Source organism: Camellia sinensis, chromosome 14 (assembly GCF_055761805.1).
Source record: "Camellia sinensis isolate YWXY chromosome 14, ASM5576180v1, whole genome shotgun sequence".
Classification (NCBI taxonomy): Eukaryota; Viridiplantae; Streptophyta; class Magnoliopsida; order Ericales; family Theaceae; genus Camellia; species Camellia sinensis.
Genome location: NC_138974.1, coordinates 72,527,623 through 72,544,599, shown reverse-complemented (window position 1 = coordinate 72,544,599; position 16,977 = coordinate 72,527,623). Strand labels below are relative to the sequence as shown.

At 43.5% G+C, this 16,977-nt stretch overlaps 1 pseudogene; it reads right to left on the bottom strand.

Annotated features, from left to right (window-relative positions):
- Window positions 1-704: 704 nt before the first annotated feature.
- On the bottom strand, window positions 705-6,181 carry LOC114279271 (putative respiratory burst oxidase homolog protein H; annotated as a pseudogene).
- Window positions 6,182-16,977: the final 10,796 nt, after the last annotated feature.

Sequence of the window (16,977 nt, the reverse complement as noted above, 5' to 3'; positions counted from 1 at the left end):
TAGCTGATATTCTTACCAAACCCCTTTCTATTGCTCGGTTTTCTTATCTCCAAGACAAGCTCGTGGTTCGTCCCTCACCCATTTTCTTGCGGGGGCCTGATGAGATAATATCATCAATAGAGAAAGTCAAGGACTGTAGCACACCTCATGAGGATGAGTCACATATTAGTATAGCTAATAGAAAGTTGTTGTAACTGTTTTGAAACAGTTAGAGTAGTTAGATATAATATAGATATAGACTAAAGACTATATAAACATGGATTGAGCTCATTGAACTTTAATGAATGAAAATATATTTTTTACATTTCTTTCAATATGTCTTCAGATAGATGTTGATTGATATTGATTAATGTGATCCAAATAAGTGTATGTAGGTAAAAAAAAAAGTTCACTTTTTTAGTTTACCCCAAACACCTACTAAGTAAACAAATCAATCTTAAACACATTTTGAATTTCGTTAAAATTTTCAAACCAAGGTTGAACAATCAATTTTTCATTTAGCTCAGTTTGAAAGGCCTAAAAATGTATAATACAAACTATTCAAGTTTGTCTTGACAAAAGCTTATTTAAAATCGACTTGAAAATTTAATGAACAAAGCTTGAATAAATATTGAAACTCGTTAAAATTTTCAAACCAACAGTTAACAACTCAGCTCGTTTGGCTCGTTTATGACCCGTAGTTAGGTGTTAAAAGGATTTGTACTCTAGAAGTTTTCTTTGTGGAAATCAAAACGGGTCGATGAGTTAAGGTTAAATTCCTCGCAAAGCTTCTTTAGTGGTTTGGTTAGTGTAGGACTTCTATAGTAGAAAACACCTGCCAACACACACCACATGATACATAATTAATCAAAAGCATATACCAAAATTACCACATACATGAAAGTGTAATTACTAATTTGATTACCAATTGTTGAAGATTGGTGAGTGGCTGCCAAATAAGAGAACACTTTTCTCCAATTGGATCTTGCAAAATGTGTTCTTATATGTTGAGCAATATATATATATATATAGAGAGAGAGAGAGAGAGAGAGACAATTACTTAGAATTTCATTATGGCTATTAATCAAATATGATTTAGAGAATTGAGTTGCAATACCCGACTTTCTGAGACGACAATAACTCCATTTTTAGCATGTAAGAGATATTGCACCATGGCAATGAGAGCATATCACGCATCCTCTTCTTCATACACACTAGTCAAATAGTTGTGCATTTCTGTTATATGCTGCAACATTCAAATAGTTTTTTTTGTTTATTTTTTTGTTTTTTTTATTTTTTTAAATTACCAATTAGTTGAAGAATAGACGTAAAGTTTGAGTTCTAAACAATGTTTCAAAACTTACAATGTGGTCATACTTCGCAATTGTTGGGATCTGGGATCCCGCCCAAGACCTTATAGAAATCAAAACAAGCAGAAAAACACACCCACACACAAGGAGACACAATATTTTACGTGGTTCGGCCCAATGCCTACGTCCACGGGAGAGTAACCGGTTATCACTATACCAATGAGGAGATTACAGAAAGATTACAATAGAGGAGGAGCTCACACTCTCCTCACTCAGCCACTCACCCGTCTCCCTCGCTCACACCGAGGGAGACGGTCTCTCTGCCTCACATCTCTCGCACTCTTTGGTTCACGGTTTTCTTCCTCACTCACTTACTCACATTTTGCTCTCTCCTCTCAACCTCCATTTATAGGTGAGGGAGTAGGTGGGAGAGCCTTTGGGTAGCCTCCATGCTTGACCCTTGACATGGTTGGTGGCCGCCAAGGTGGACTTTGGTTGGTTGCCTTCCCATTGTTGCCAACCAAACTTGACTTGGATGATCACCCCTTTCACACATGGGTGAATTCAACAGCAATATCATTCATGACTCCTTTGAACCAATCAAAGGAACCTTGTTCCCTTGTTACCTAAGGCCCGTTTGATTATTCGGATTGGATATAAGGATTTTAGAAGGATATGTAATATCTATGGATAAAGATACAATATGTTGTAAGATATGAGTTAAACTATATATACTATGGGATCACTTATATTATATTTGGTTAAGATAAGATATAGGATGGGATAAGAAGAGAGTGATTATTTTTAACTTTTGGATGAAATGAAATATATCCGACGGTGTGGGATATACAATACCAAAGGGAGTGGTATTGCATATCCCCTTTTTGCATCATACACTATCCAAACTACCTCGCAACCAAACATAGGATATAGGAAAATAAAAAAACATGTGAGACCCATCTTATATTATATCCGGTCTTACACCCATATCCAACATTTACAACCGGTAAACAAAGGAAGCCAAATAAAAATAAGCTCTTTCTGGACTTTTCTTATTGGATATCTATTGTGTAAAACAACAAGGTGTGGCTTGAGGGGAATCTGTATCAGTATCAATATCATTACTGTCACTCATCGTGTTAGGGCCACCTGGTTTGATGTGGTTTAGAAGATCTTTAATAATGCTAATCATTGGAGTTGCCCCGATTCCCAAGCCAACTAGCAAAGTCATACTTCTTATAGTCTTGAGTCGTGCTCCATAAGGTCCTTTGATGAGGATCCTTGGAAATATGCCTCAAGAGACAAGAGCTATTATTAAGTATGATGATGCTAAGCATAATATCTGCAACAATTTTAATGTAGTCCTTGTTCACCTTCGTTGAGAACGGTCAGACTTCGAATTTGGTTTAGTTTCCATTCTAACTAAATCTCCACCTCTCTTGTTTCTATAATTAATTGGACACTCACATACCTGCACATTTATGCTTTAGAATGCATAAATTGTTTTTTTAAGGCATATTAATTCTAATATATGACCTAACCTTCGCAAATTGGGTTTCCAATGCAGTAGTTCAATCTCCCAAAGTACAAATGTGAACGCTCAAGTAGTTATCTCCTGGGCAGAAGTGATGGAGAAGGGATGCCTGTAATAGTTTTGTAGTATAGATTTAGACCATGGACATATATAATATTTTGATTAATATATAATGATTTCATTTGATTTTTTTACCATTCGAAACTTGCTATATCTGGACACTTAACAAAGAGGTACATTTCACTTTTGTATTTGAATCCTTGAGGTTTGCTCATGTATAGTGCTAAAACATTTCCAATGTATATTATGGCTTGTATTGTCCACAGAATAGATTGAGTTTGAATGATTCCCACGCATTTGAAATCAAAAAGATTCTGAATTTGCTAAAAAAACCTTGAAGATGTTGACGTGATAATTGTGATCATGAATTGATGTAAGAATTCTCTCTCCGGCATAAAGAAATACTGGGAACGTGACATAAATCCATGTCTGTATAGTTGAGGGAATAGACAAAACATAAGAAAGTAGGCACATCGGCAAGAACAAATACTACTAAATAGTGCTTTTATGAAATTTGTGGTTGGGGAAACTTGTGTTTTGCATTTGGAAATTGTCACATTTAGTTATATGATTCACATATTCAACAACTATTCAATGTTTATGTGATGGGTTAGGATTTCTTATGTTGTCAACTTGAGCAGTAGTCTAAGTAGACATACCGTCTTTTCGTACCACTTGCATGAGAGAAACAAGCAGTAACTATGGATGATCAAGAGGGCATACAAGATGACCAACAAATGATGAGTGTACCAGAAAGAATTAAACCCTGCCAAATGGTGGAAAGGCAATGGCAATTCAATGACATTTCTCCTGAATGAATGTGTAGCCAGTGTGAATGTGAAAATCATTAGAATGATCATCAAAAAAGCCTGTTATGCTTGGAATGCTTTCAAAGAGATCCTGGTAACTAGGCTGCTTGTTACTGAAACTAGGTCTGAGAATTCCAATTAATTTGATATGTGGGCAAGATATCATCCTTGGAAAGTTGCAAGCTACGTGCAGTATTGTGTGAACGAAGGTCCATACTGCAATTGCAAGTGCAATTCACTTGTGGAAGTTTATATTGTCATCCGAAGGAAGGAAGGAGAATGAGAGCCATATTGAATTTGAGAGTCTCACCGGCGCCTTTGGCAAAGCAAGGACAATAACCCAGGACTCGAAATGTCTCGTTGTTTTTGTATTGGTTAAACTTCCAAGTGAACAGTATCAAGTTTATGGTTAACCACCATTTGAGTACAAGCATTCTCTTCCAATTCTCATGGATCTTTTCTGAAGCTTTGGATAGGAATTTGCTAACTGGGGTTCTATATTGTCTTGGAATCATGGTTCTTGCAAGTGTATGTGTTTTGTTAGCAACCATTTTGTTGCTTTCTTCAAAGCCCACCATTCCTCTTTTAGTAGAGTTTCAAGTTGCCACATCTATTTAGAACAAAAAAAGAGAAGAAAAGTGTTAAGGATACTAAAGGTGATAAGAATATGAAGAAGAATAACAAGAAGAAGAGTTTTGATAAGTTCACATCAATATATCCCAAGAGGTCAGGATCAAGCTCCTCCATTATTAAAGCTGCATAGGTTGCTGCATGTTGCTTAAGATTGGATTAACTTATCCCCGGATGCACTCGTCTCTATCACCTTTTCCATAACAAATTTTTTATTACAAAAAAAAAAAAACATTAATTATAGACATGAAAGATGAAGAAAAAGATGATTCCAAAAGGTCAATTAGGTTTTAGCTCACCTCTCTAACCTATTCTTCCGATACTTTTCTGTTACCTATAAAGCAATCTAAGAGAAGGTGAATTGAATTGAATTTTTAAATAAATTGCTAAATTTTTTTAAAAAAATAATCCAAATAATAAATAAATAAAAATATGAAGCAATAAAGATGAGAGTAATAAATTAAAATTTAATCTAAATGAGAAATAAATAAATAAAATATGAAGAAATATAAATAAGACCAATAAAAAGAAACAAACCGAACGAAAGAGAAAGCAAACACAAAATTTATAGTGGTTCAGTTCAAACCAAACCTACGACCACTTTTTAAGATCCTCCTCATTATTTTTTAACTATTCATCAAATAGTAATTACACTCCTAGTTTTACAGGTGCTAGTAAATCTTAACAATTGATCAACCTCAACCACTTTAACCAACTAGTTGTAAATCCGGTGCTAGTCACACCTAATCCAAGTGATGTTATCAAAAATCACTCACAAAAATTATCTCTCTTAGAAGAAAAAATTTAGGGATACAAAACCCTTGTACAATGAAAGCTAAAATTCTCAATAATTTCTCTCAAAATAAATTATAATTCAATGAAAATGCACCACACAGAATATCACCAAAATTTTTCTCCACTTCTATGCCTGTTCTTTTCTCCACAAAGCTTCTTTTATAGCCATAGAATAAACCAACTGTTGCAAAGGGATTCTAGATAGGTTCCTCTTTCTTTCTATTTTTCTTCCATTTGAATTAGCCGTTTGTATTTGCATTATTCTTGCCAAGGAACACTTCAAATCAATCAAATGAAGGAAATGAATAAGAAAAAATATAGAAAGAATTTGAATTGTTTTTTCTTTTTTATATTAAATTAAAATATTCAAAAGATGCACAATAAATTTAATTATTTTTAAATCAGTGCAATCTATATCAAAATGACAAATTTTATTTTAATTTTTTGTGTCAAATAATTGTAAAATATATATATATATTAAAAAATTAAAATTTATCTTATAATATTTTAAATATCATCAAAATTAAATTATAAAAGTTAATACTTTTCAACGCCTTCCTTGTCACACCTAGAAAATCACTACATTCACTTATTTTACTTTTTAAATGCATCTAAGTAAGGTGTCTAAAAAAAAAGTATAAAAAAAAATACGTAAAATTTTAAAAATATTCACTAAAAATAAAAAAAATAAAAAATCCATTTTCAAAAAACTAAAACCAAACACATTAATGCAATCTCCAAATTTGTCTATAGAAAGCCTCTCATTCATTGCCAGTTTAGTGAAGCGTCTCTCAATTCCTTCTTTTCCGTGGTTGTCCTATCAATGAATCGTAAGCTGTTAACCCCTTTGGCAGCCTCCGATTGCTGCCTTCTCATCTAAGGGACGGTACCCTGCCCTGAACATCATACCTCTTTCGAGCATTGCTTGCATTCCTCATGAAGGATTTTTCACTTTAATTTTTTGCTAGTATGCTTGGTTGTTCTTCGTCTACCCCAGGATGGACACGAATACCCTCGACAATCCATCTCACCGACTTTGATTTACCCAATTCTGCATTATCCATGATTTCATTAGAATGATCTTTACCCTCTCTTGATATTGAATATAAAGAAGCAACAGAGAGGGAGAATGGGAGGAGGAAGAGATGAAACGGTCAAAACTGCCTAGAAAGAGATGTTTCAAAAGCTTGGTTAGCTTAGTCATTTTGTCCTAAAATAGGAAACGAAATCCAGAGTTTTACAGCTCAAACAACATCTGCAATAATTATAGGGAAAATATCAATTCAGCGTGCTGGTTCGGCTTGTAGAGTCTACTACGAATTCCGTTTTAATAATTCGAACTATTCATTTTGTCGAGTACTTTGTGTATTTCATCTAAAAATAAATAAAAATTAAGTCGATCCGATAATTGTAAGTTGTTTAATTTATTGTATTTGTCATTAAAAAAATATTTGGTTTATTTTTAAAAATACAATTGTTGTCTATTTTTTTAGTGAAAATTTGAATAAGTTACAATTATCGAATTGATCTTTTTTTTTGTGAAAAGAAATATGAAATATTCGATAAAATAAACGATTCAGATTATCAAAACGAGACCTTGAATGAGTCTCATGAGTCTAAATAGTACAGTTCAAAAGGGAATCTTTTCCCATTTTTAAATTAGTGATAAATTATCTTTTATTTTTTGGTAAGATGGTGGCCGAAGCCCAACACAATACAGAAAACCAAGAAACTAGGCAGGAGCTAGCTGCCCCAACCCGCTGCAGATCTATCTGCAACAACAGCCCCAACTCTCCTGGCGCATCCCTAATCAACCAGCTGCGAATACGCGATCTCAACACCGCTTTGGCCAAACCATCCACACACGCATTTGCATCTCGAGATAAATGCTTGACCTCAACACCAATCTCTACCAATCAGCTCACGGATACAACGTCCCAACCCCGCCTACGGATGTTGCTAGTCCAAATTCAAAATCAAACGTGCACTTTCCAAAGAGTCGGTCTCTACCAAAACAAACCTGAACCCCTCCGCCCGTGTAATTATTGATAAATTTTACATACATTAAAGTACAAAGTCATAAATTTTTCTATTAATTAATAATTATTTTTTGAAAGTTATAATTATATTCCTAATGTATAATCAGTTTATCAATAGTATATCAAATGGCAGTTAAGTTTGATGATACAGTTTGTCCCAGTGAATGGGTCGGACTGGTCCAAGCTCCTCAAGTCCAGGTCCAAATGATCAAGCCCACCGGATGACCTGCAAACAAGTTTAACGGAGAACGGGGTAGTCTCCCAGTGAACCCTCCAACGAGCAAGTTAGGAAGAGAAGTAGAGTATAGAAGGAGAGATTAGATATAGAAAAGCTTAACATTCTTCTTGTCTTCAACATTTGCTTATATCCTTTGGTAATCATTTCGCTGTCCCTTCCGACTTGGCCTCCTCGCCGAAAGTCTATGCTATAGCTTACCTTGTTCAGGGTAAGGGGGTCCTGTTCCGACGGAGAGGTGTTGTCGTAATAAATGCTGTAATGGGTTGCATTAATGGTGATGTGCAGTGGCAATAATTTTGCAAATCTTTGTCTGCTGATGTGGCTCGTCCTTCACTTGCCACGTGTCTGAATGTCAGTGGCTCTTTATGCCATGTTGGATTCTATCTGTCCTGGACCTCACCAGCTGGGTTATGTATTGGGCTCCAAGTGATGGACTTGGGTTGTTCATAGTGATTCATGACCTTTATGGGCTTATACACGTCAGTAGTCCCCCATTCTCGAGTGCAGCTTTAGTCCAATGAAGGGAATACAAATGAAGAAGATGAGGGTGTTAGGGGTGACCGAGAGGGTGAGCCGACCGAGAGGTGGTTCGACCGTGCAGGGTCACCGAGTGGAAGGGCCGACCACGAGGAGGGCCGACCGCAAAGGTTGGCCGAGTGGGAGGGTCGACCACGAGGAGGGCTGACCGCGAAGGGGGGCCGACCGCGGAGGTTGGCCGAGTGGGAGGGTCGACCACGAGGAAGGCCGACCACGAAGAGTGATCGAGTGGGAGGGTCGACCACGAGGAGGGTCGACCGTGAAGGGTGAGGTGGAGGGGCGTGGGGCTCGAAAGGCGGCGTGTCACGTGGTGATTTGAAGTGGAAAAAAAAGGGTAAGGGGAGGAGACAGTGGGTCGTGGTCGTACACGTGGCAACATCCCACGGGGGAGGGGAGATTAGGCGTTAGATCATAAATGAAACGATAGGTCATTATAGGTGTTGAAAAGACAGTTTTGGCGGATGATTTGAAAAGTTTTCAAGCTGGCGAAAATTAATTGGGATCCTTGGAATACGGGCAAACCGTGGGCTTTTGGCATTATTCGATTCACCTACTTGTTTACAAAAAATCAAAATATTCCAAGTGTGAACTCCTTTGTTGCTCGCGATACACCTCTGCAACACTTTTTCAACTTCCTTGCACTTGCATCTGAAGCGATTCGCAGGCATACCATAGAAATGGCCCAAGAAGAAATTGCGAATGTCAGGGTGGATCCACTTGGTGATGATGATGCAGTGGAGTTAGCACAGCAATATAGGATGGAGAGGGTGGAGGAGTCGGTGGTACGATCCCATGGTTCCACTATGATAGCAGCTCCAAAGCCAATCAGCCAGGCAGAACCAGATCACTGGCATACAAAGGCAGATAGATCAACGGTTACTGCAATGGATTTGGAGGCCATTCACGAAAAATACCAGGTGCCTGCTGAAATAGAGTTGTTGTTACCGATGTCAACGGAGAGGCCATCCGACGCCAAACCCGGGGAGTTTGCCCTTTATGAGGAAGCACTAAAGGGAGGACTGAGGTTGCCCCTGCCGCAAGTGGTGGTAGATGTCCTGAATCGTTTGGAGGTAGCGCCGGGCCAACTAATGCCCAATGCGTGAAAGATCTTACTGGCCTGTGCAAGTGCGTAGCCGAAGGCGAATGAAGGGCCGGCCATGACAGTAGACGAATTCTTCGTATGTTACAAGGCCTCAGAGCAGTAAGAGACTTGGGTCACTCTGCAGGCAACGGCAAGGAAAGGGCTGGTGGCGGGGCTGCCGTCGTCGATCAAGGAGTGGAGACCATGGTGGTTCTATGTATCTGCCAGTGGAGGGGTTGGAGTGCGCACCATTTGGAAAGTGCCCACCAAGTCTGTGGAGTCAAAGCTGGGAGCAGCAGCAGAGGAGAGGGTGAAGAGGGTAAAGGAATGGAGGGAGAAGGAAGGGGCCAGGTGGGACGAGCTCATTCTGCCGTCAGCTTTGTTTGAGGCAGGGTTAGGTCCACAGTCGAGTGGTGGGGACCTCGACCGAACGGAGTTGGAGGCAAGGAAGAAGGCTCAAGAGGCAAAGGATCAGACCATCCTTGCAAAAGCCCAAAAATTCAAAGAGTCTCAGGCAGACCGACCGCCAAAGCCAGTTGCAAGGGAGAGGATCCGCCCGCGACCTAAACCCTTGGGAGAAAAAAACTTAGGTGAATTTGTGCCACGACCGCCCCTAATAGTTCCTTTGAAGGAGAGGTCGTTGAAGGAGATGAAGGTGTTGGGCGTAGTGAAGAAGAAGAGGAGAGTGTGGAAGAGTGAAGAAGAGTCTGCCCAGAAGAGAAAGAGAGAAGTGAGGGCAGAAGAGACCAGCATAGCGACGGAGGCAGAGGGAGGGAAAGTGAAGGAGACCCCAGGAAGAGTAATTGCCCCAGAAGTGGTGGACATTCCCTCAGAGGGCGTGGAAGTAGTTCTAGTAGTGGCGGCGATCGCCGCAGGGGTCGCGAGGGTCACCCCTGAAGTGTAAGTAGAAGGTGGAGCAACTGGCCCTGAGCCAAAGAGGGGAGAACAGCCCCAAGGAGGTCCTGCACCCCAAGGAGAGGGAGTCAGTCTGACTACTGCGATCTACCACGCTCGTGCAGTGACTGGGCGGCTGGAAGGAGAAGAAGGCCCAGCCAGGACAGAGGCAGAGCGCCTTGTGGGGATAGTAGAAGAGGCAGCCTTGCACTCAGCAGCCAGATTCAATGAGGCTGAACTACTGAGGGGGTTATGCTCTGCTCAAATGGAGGTAACCACCTTAGCAGGGGCTCTGCTGAGGAAGGCGGGTGCTGCAAAACATAATTGCAAGTTGGGAGAGTGCCCATGCTGATCTGCAAGCGGTCAAGGTGGAGCTGGAGAACACACGCCGCCAGGTTGTGTCGCTCGAGTTCCAACTGGCTGGCGAGCAGAAGAGGTTGGATGAGACCCAAAAAGCCTGCGCGGTCGCGGTCGAACAACATGAAGAGGTAATGAGCAGTAATGAAGAGCTGGTCAGGCAGAAAGATGAGGCAGACGTGAAGATTAGCGGTCTGCAGAAGGAGCTGGAGGGCGAGCGTGCAAAGGCACTGAAAGAGAGGGAGAGCCTTCAGAAGAAGTTGGAGGCAGAGAGAGCCAAGGTGACTGCTGAGATGGTGACCTTGAAGAAGGAGTTGGAGGCAGAGAAGGCCAAGGCAACTGCTGAAAAGGCATCCCTGAAGAACGAGTGGGAAGAAGAGAGGGCTAAGGCAGCCTCTGAAACGGCGACCCTGTAGAAGGAGCTGGACGAAGAGAGGGCGAAGGCAGCCTCTAAAAGGGCGGCTTACCCCGATCTGTATGTGGCAGTAGTGGATCAATTCAAGGGGTCTGCTGAATTTCAGATGGCCGTGGATGCCGCGGTCGCCAGTAGCTTGGCGAGGGAGGAGTATGAGGAGGCGGGCCCATCGAGGACGACCGCTGGGGGCAAAACTGAAGCGGAATGATTGAGAGTTTCCAACAGTCAGACTTCTATAAACACGAAATGGCTGAGTTCTGGGACAGTGGCTGGAAAATGTTCAAACGTAGGGCTGAAGAACTGTTCCCAGACTTAGACTTCAGTAGTGTAACAATTGGTGAAGATGATGTGGCCCAAACCCCCCTGGATGAGGGTATTGAAGAAGAAGACCTTGTCTCCAATGAGGAGGAATGAGTGAAGTGAAGAAAGTTTGTACTTAAGAGAGTTTTTTTTTTTTTTTTTTTTTGAATGGCTGTAATGAACTCATGTACAAATCTCTGAATAAATAAAATTGCAATTATGTTTTCATTTGATTGTCTGTGTTTGTGCAGCTGAAATGAATGAGGCGTGGGCGAAGCGTGTATATAACTCATTGTGAAGTGCAAAGTGAAGTTAAACTTGTAATAATAACTAAATTTAAGAACTCCTCAATGTAGAGTGAAATTGAAGTTGTAATAAAAACTCAATGCAGAGTAAAGTTAGGAACTCCTCAATGCAGAGTGAAATTGAACTTGTAATAAAAACTCAATGCAGAGTAAAGTTAAGAACTCCTCAATGCGGAGTGAAATTATAAGTCTGTGTTTGCCACACTGCTGAAGTAGATTAGTGGTTTATTGGAGTGGGGCTTGGCTTGTAAGGAAACGGGCTGAGTTGTAAGAGTTCGATTGAGAAGAAAATAACCTGACTTGTAAAGAAAACGCATAAGAACGTCTTTGGAATTTGACTAAGCAAAAAGTGGTGTGAAGACTTGGACCTGGAATTGTGACTAAGTGTGTCTACTAATTCCACAAGCATGAAGTTTGCATAGATGGTTTTGACCGAGCCCTGCACGCGTGGTCAGTTGGGGGTAAGCTATGATTCACTGACGTTGTAAGTAACTCAGTCTGAACCTGAAATTGTGGCGCTCGGTCTGGCTGAGACTTGTTATGCTTAGGCTGGCTGAGGCTTGGTCTGGCCGAGTGCTTCACGCTCAGTCTGGATGAGGCTTTTAGTGCTCAGTCAGGCTGAGGTTTTTAGTGCTTAATCTGGCTGAGGCTTTTAGTGCTCAGTCTGGCTGAGGCTTTTAATGCTCAATCTGGCTAAGGCTTTTAGTGCTCAATCTGTCTAAGGCTGTTGACGGTCGGACTGGCCGAGGCTTTTGGTGCTCAGTCTGGCTGAGGCTTTTAATGCTCAGTCTGGCTGATGCTTTTAGTGCTCAGTCTGGCTGAGGCTATTGACAGTCGGACTGGCCGAGGCTTCTGGTGCTCAGTCTAGCTGAGGCTTTTAATGCTCAGTCTGGCTGAGGCTTTTAGTGCTCAGTCTGGCTGAGGCTGTTGACAGTCGGACTGGCCGAGGCTTCTGGTGCTCAGTCTGGCTAAAGCTTTCAATGCTCAGTCTGGTTGAGGCTTTTAGTGCTCAGTCTGACTGAGGCTTCTAGTGCTCAGTCTGGCTGAGGCTATTGACAGTCGGACTGGCCGAGGCTTCTGGTGCTCAGTCTAGCTGAGGTTTTTAATGCTCAGTCTGGCTGAGGCTTTTAGTGCTCAGTCTGGCTGAGGCTTTTAATGCTCAGTCTGGCTGAGGTTGTTAACTACCAGACTGGCCGACGCTTCTGGTACTCAGTCTGGCTGGGGCTTTTAATGCTCAGTCTGGCTGAGGCTTTTAATGTTCAGTCTGGCTGAGGCTTTTAACAAGTGCTGCAAATGAGAAGGTTATTGAGACAACACACAGATAGCTAAGATATAGGATTGTTGTCCTGGACGGTGTAGTCCAGTCGATCAAAGCTTACATTATGTATCAAAAAGAAAATACAACAACTAAGCAATACAACAGTAAGCACTCATTGAAAGTAGCGCTTCAAGTGTTCAGCGTTCTAGGGGTGGGGGAGGTCTCGACCTTCCATGTCCTGAAGTCGGTAGGTGCCCGGACGTGGTCGGGCTTTCACAACGTAAGGTCCCTCCCATTTGGCTGCCAGTTTACCCTCAGTCGGATTTTTGGTGGCAAGAGTTGCTTCTCTCAAAACAAGGTCCCCTACAGCGAACTCCCTTGGTCGAACTTTGCGGTTGTAGTGTGTTCTCATTTTCTGTTGGTATGAGGCCAGCCTGACAGCGGTGGTCTCTCTGAGTTCTTCAATTAGGTCCAGGTCTACCCGACGGAGCTCTTCGGTGAGTGCTGGATCCGGATGTAAAACCCTGGGAATAGGCAGACCGACTTCTACTGGAATAACCGCCTCAGCACCGTATGTTAAGCAGAAAGGGGTTTCCCTAGTGGGAGTCCGAGTTGTAGTTCGGTAAGCCCAAAGTACATTTGGTAGTTCCTCAGCCCAAAGTCCCTTAGCAGCTTCTAGCTTAGTTTTGATGATCTTCAGGAGAGAACGGTTGGTGACCTCAGCTTGGCCATTGGCCTAGGGATGACCGGGGGAAGAGAAACATAGTTGAAACTGAAGGTCGGCACAGAACTTCCTGTACTTGGTGTTGTCAAATTGTTTACCGTTGTCGGAGACGATGGCCTGAGGAATGCCAAACCTACAAACGATCGACTGCCAGATGAACTTGGTTGTGTTCCGCTCGGTAATGGTGGCAAGGGGTTCTGCCTCTACCCACTTGGTAAGTAATCAATGGCAACGATCGCGAACTTGGTCTGGCCTCGGCCGGTGGGAAGCGGCCCGACCAAGTCGATCCCTTATTTGGCCAACAGATAAGGGTTGCAAAGTGTGATCAACTCTGTAAGAAGAGCATGGGGGATGTTGGCAAAACGTTGACACTTATCACATTTGAGCACGAAATTTGTCGTATCATGATTGAGAGTTGGCCAGAAATAACCAGTACGGAGTATTTTGTGGGCTAGAGACCTGCCGCCCGAATGATTACCACAAATTTCCTCATGGATTTCCCGCATTACATAGGTTACTTGAGCCGAATTGAGGCATCGCAGGTATGGTCGTGAAAAACCACGTTTGTACAAGACGCCACTGACCAGGATGTAATTAGACGACTGGGCCCTGACTTTGGCGGCCTGCTGTTGGTCATCTGGGAGTTCCTCCGTTGTCAAAAATAGGAATATGTCGGAGGCCCAAGGGATGGGTTCGTTTTGGAGGAACTGCACTTCTTGTAGGTCGGGTGAGATGGCCGGGTGGGCTAGGTATTCGATGCGGACACCGTGGCTGAGGTCGGACTGGTCTGCAGAGGCCAACTGAGCCATCTCATCTGCCTTGGAGTTTTCCGCTCGAGGTATGTGCTTGATGTGGAAAGTATTGAAGAGGCGACCAAGGGGGAGTGCCATATCCCTATAAGCTCGCATTGTATTCTCCTTGGCATCGAATTCCCCCGTAATCTGGCCGACAATAAGCTAGGAGTCGCTAAACACCCGGATGTGGCTGACTCCAATGTCCTTAGTGAGGCGGAGTCCTGCTATCAATGCCTCATATTCGACCTCATTGTTACTGGCATTAAACAAGAAACGGAGAACACATTTGAAATAGCTACCCTCAGGGGCGGTGAGAATGAGGCCAGCCCCACTACCTTCCCTGCGGGATGATCCGTCGACGTTGAGAGTCCAAGAATGCGAGTCTTCTGGCTCGGTAAGGGTTGGTGGGGGTAAGGGGGCAGTGGTTGGTGTAGGATTAGTGAATTCCAGTATGAAACCCGCGACAGCCTGTCCCTTAATTGCTGTTCGAGGCTGGTAGGAGATGTCGAACTGACTGAGTTTCACTGACCACTGCATGAATCTGCCGGAAAGTTCTGGTTGTTGCATGACCTTCTTCAAGGGTTAGTCGGTGAGAACCACTATGGAATGGGCCTGGAAGTAAGGACGGAGCCGTCTGGAGACGGTGACCAAGGCCAAGGACAATTTTTCTAACAACGGGTAATTCTGCTCTGCTCTCCTTAGAGCCCGACTGATGTAGTAGACCAGCTGTTGGACAGAGTCGTCTTCCCTTATAAGAGTTGCACTGACTGCGGTGCTTGAAACGGCTAAATAGAGGAAAAGGGGCTCGCCCGTAATTGCTTGTGAAAGGAGAAAGGGATTGGCCATGCACTGTTTCAACTGCTGAAAAGCCTCTTCAGATTCAGTCGTCCATTCAAAGGTTTGCCGAAGAACTTTGAAGAATGGTAGGCACTTATCTGTTGCGCGGGAAATAAAGCGGTTGAGGGCCGTAACTCGGCCAGTGAGCCTTTGAACCTCTTTGACCGTTCTGGGTGACTGCATCCCAATCAAGGCCTTGATCTTTTCAGTGTTAGCTTCAATGCCCCGCTGATTGACCATAAAACCCAGAAACTTCCCAGATCCTACGCCGAAGGTGCACTTCTCTGGGTTGAGCTTCATTTGGTACTTGCGCAGGGTGGCGAAGGTCTCTCACAGGTCGGTCAGATGATTAGTGGAGAGTTTGTTCTTGACTAGCATGTCGTCGATATATACTTCCATATTCTGACCTATCTAGTGATGGAAGACGACATTGACCAACCGTTGGTAGGTGGCTCCAGTGTTCTTCAATCCGAATGGTATCACACGGTAGTGATAGGTATCCCGGTCGGTAATGAAGGATGTATGTTCCTGATCGGATGAGTGCATCAGGATTTGGTTGTAACCAGAGAAAGCATCCATGAAGCTGAGCATTTGATGACCAGTCGTGGCGTCGACCAGCAGATCTATGCGGGGAAGAGGATAGCTGTCTTTGGGGCAAGCTCGGTGTAGGTCAGAGTAATCGACACAGAGTCGTCATTTGCCATTGTTCTTGCGGACTAGGACTACGTTCGACAACCATTTAGGGTAATCTACGTTTTTGATGAATTGGGCCTCAAGGAGATTGTCAACCTTGGCAGCTATAAGAGTATTGCGCTCTGGATGCAAGATGTGCTGCTTCTGACGGAAAGGTCGGAAATGGGGGTCGATGCTGAGGCGGTGAGTTATGAAAGAGGGGTCAATGCTCGGCATGTCTGAATGGGTCCAGGCAAATACATCGTTGTACTCGATCAGAAGGGTGGCAAGGTCGGCCTTAGCTTGGGGGGATAGTTGGCTGCCGATCTTGGCAGTTTTCATTGGATTGGTGGGATCGATGGGAATCTCAATGAGCTCCTTTACCGGTTCTCCTCTAACCAGCTCGTCCTCATTTCGGACGTCAAGTCCTTCAATGATCATGGCCTCCTTCAGCTTGGATTCTTTGTGGGATGCGACATAATATTCCCTGGCTATGGTCTGCTCTCCCCTTACTGTCCCGAGGCCCAGGTCGGTAGGGAACTTTATGGCGAGGTGGTAGGTTGAAGTGATAGCTTGGAGAGCGTTGAGGGCGGTGCGGCCAAGGATGATGTTGTAGGCAGAGGGACAGTCGACCACATGGAAAGTGAGCAGCTTGGTAGTCTGTCGTGGGTATTCGCCGATGGGGATGGAGAGATCGATGGAGCCGATGGAGGTCACCCGGCCGCTAGTGAAACCGACCAAAGGGGTTTGGAAGGGAGACAGACTTTCCTCTCCAATTTTGAGCTGGCAGAAGCAGTTGAGGAATATGATGTCTAAAGAATTGCCGTTGTCAATGAGAACCCATCTGACCTTATAGTTGGAGAGGAGTGCAGAGATGACGAGAGGGTCATCATGAGGATAACGGATGCCTGTACAGTCGGCGTCCGTGAAGGTGATGGGCTCTGTCCACTGCTTGGGCTGTTTAGAAGGTCAGTCTACCGTGACAACTGCTTTGTCTGAGCCTTGCCTTATCTTTCTGGGCTCTACCCTCTGAGCCGAACGGGATGGTCCCCCACAAGCAAGGCCACCTAAAATGACTCAAATTTCACCAACTGGCGGAGGGAGATTACCTGGCGGCCGAGGCTGTTGTGGAGGGTGATCACGGCCTTGGTTAGGTTGTGTTGGCTGCCGGGGTGGGGTGCGCCGACGGTTGTTTCTGAGGGGCTCGGTTCTTTGCCTCTGCTGTGGGCGGGTGTCCGTGAACCGGCTGAGACGCCCTTGATGTATCAGGGTCTCGACCTGATCCTTGAGGTTGATGCAGTCATCAATGTTATGGCCATGATCCTGGTGGAAACAACAATATTTGGACTGGTCTTTCCAATTGGAAGGGGTCCGTGAAGGTAGGGGCCATTTGAGGAGGTAGTTCCGTT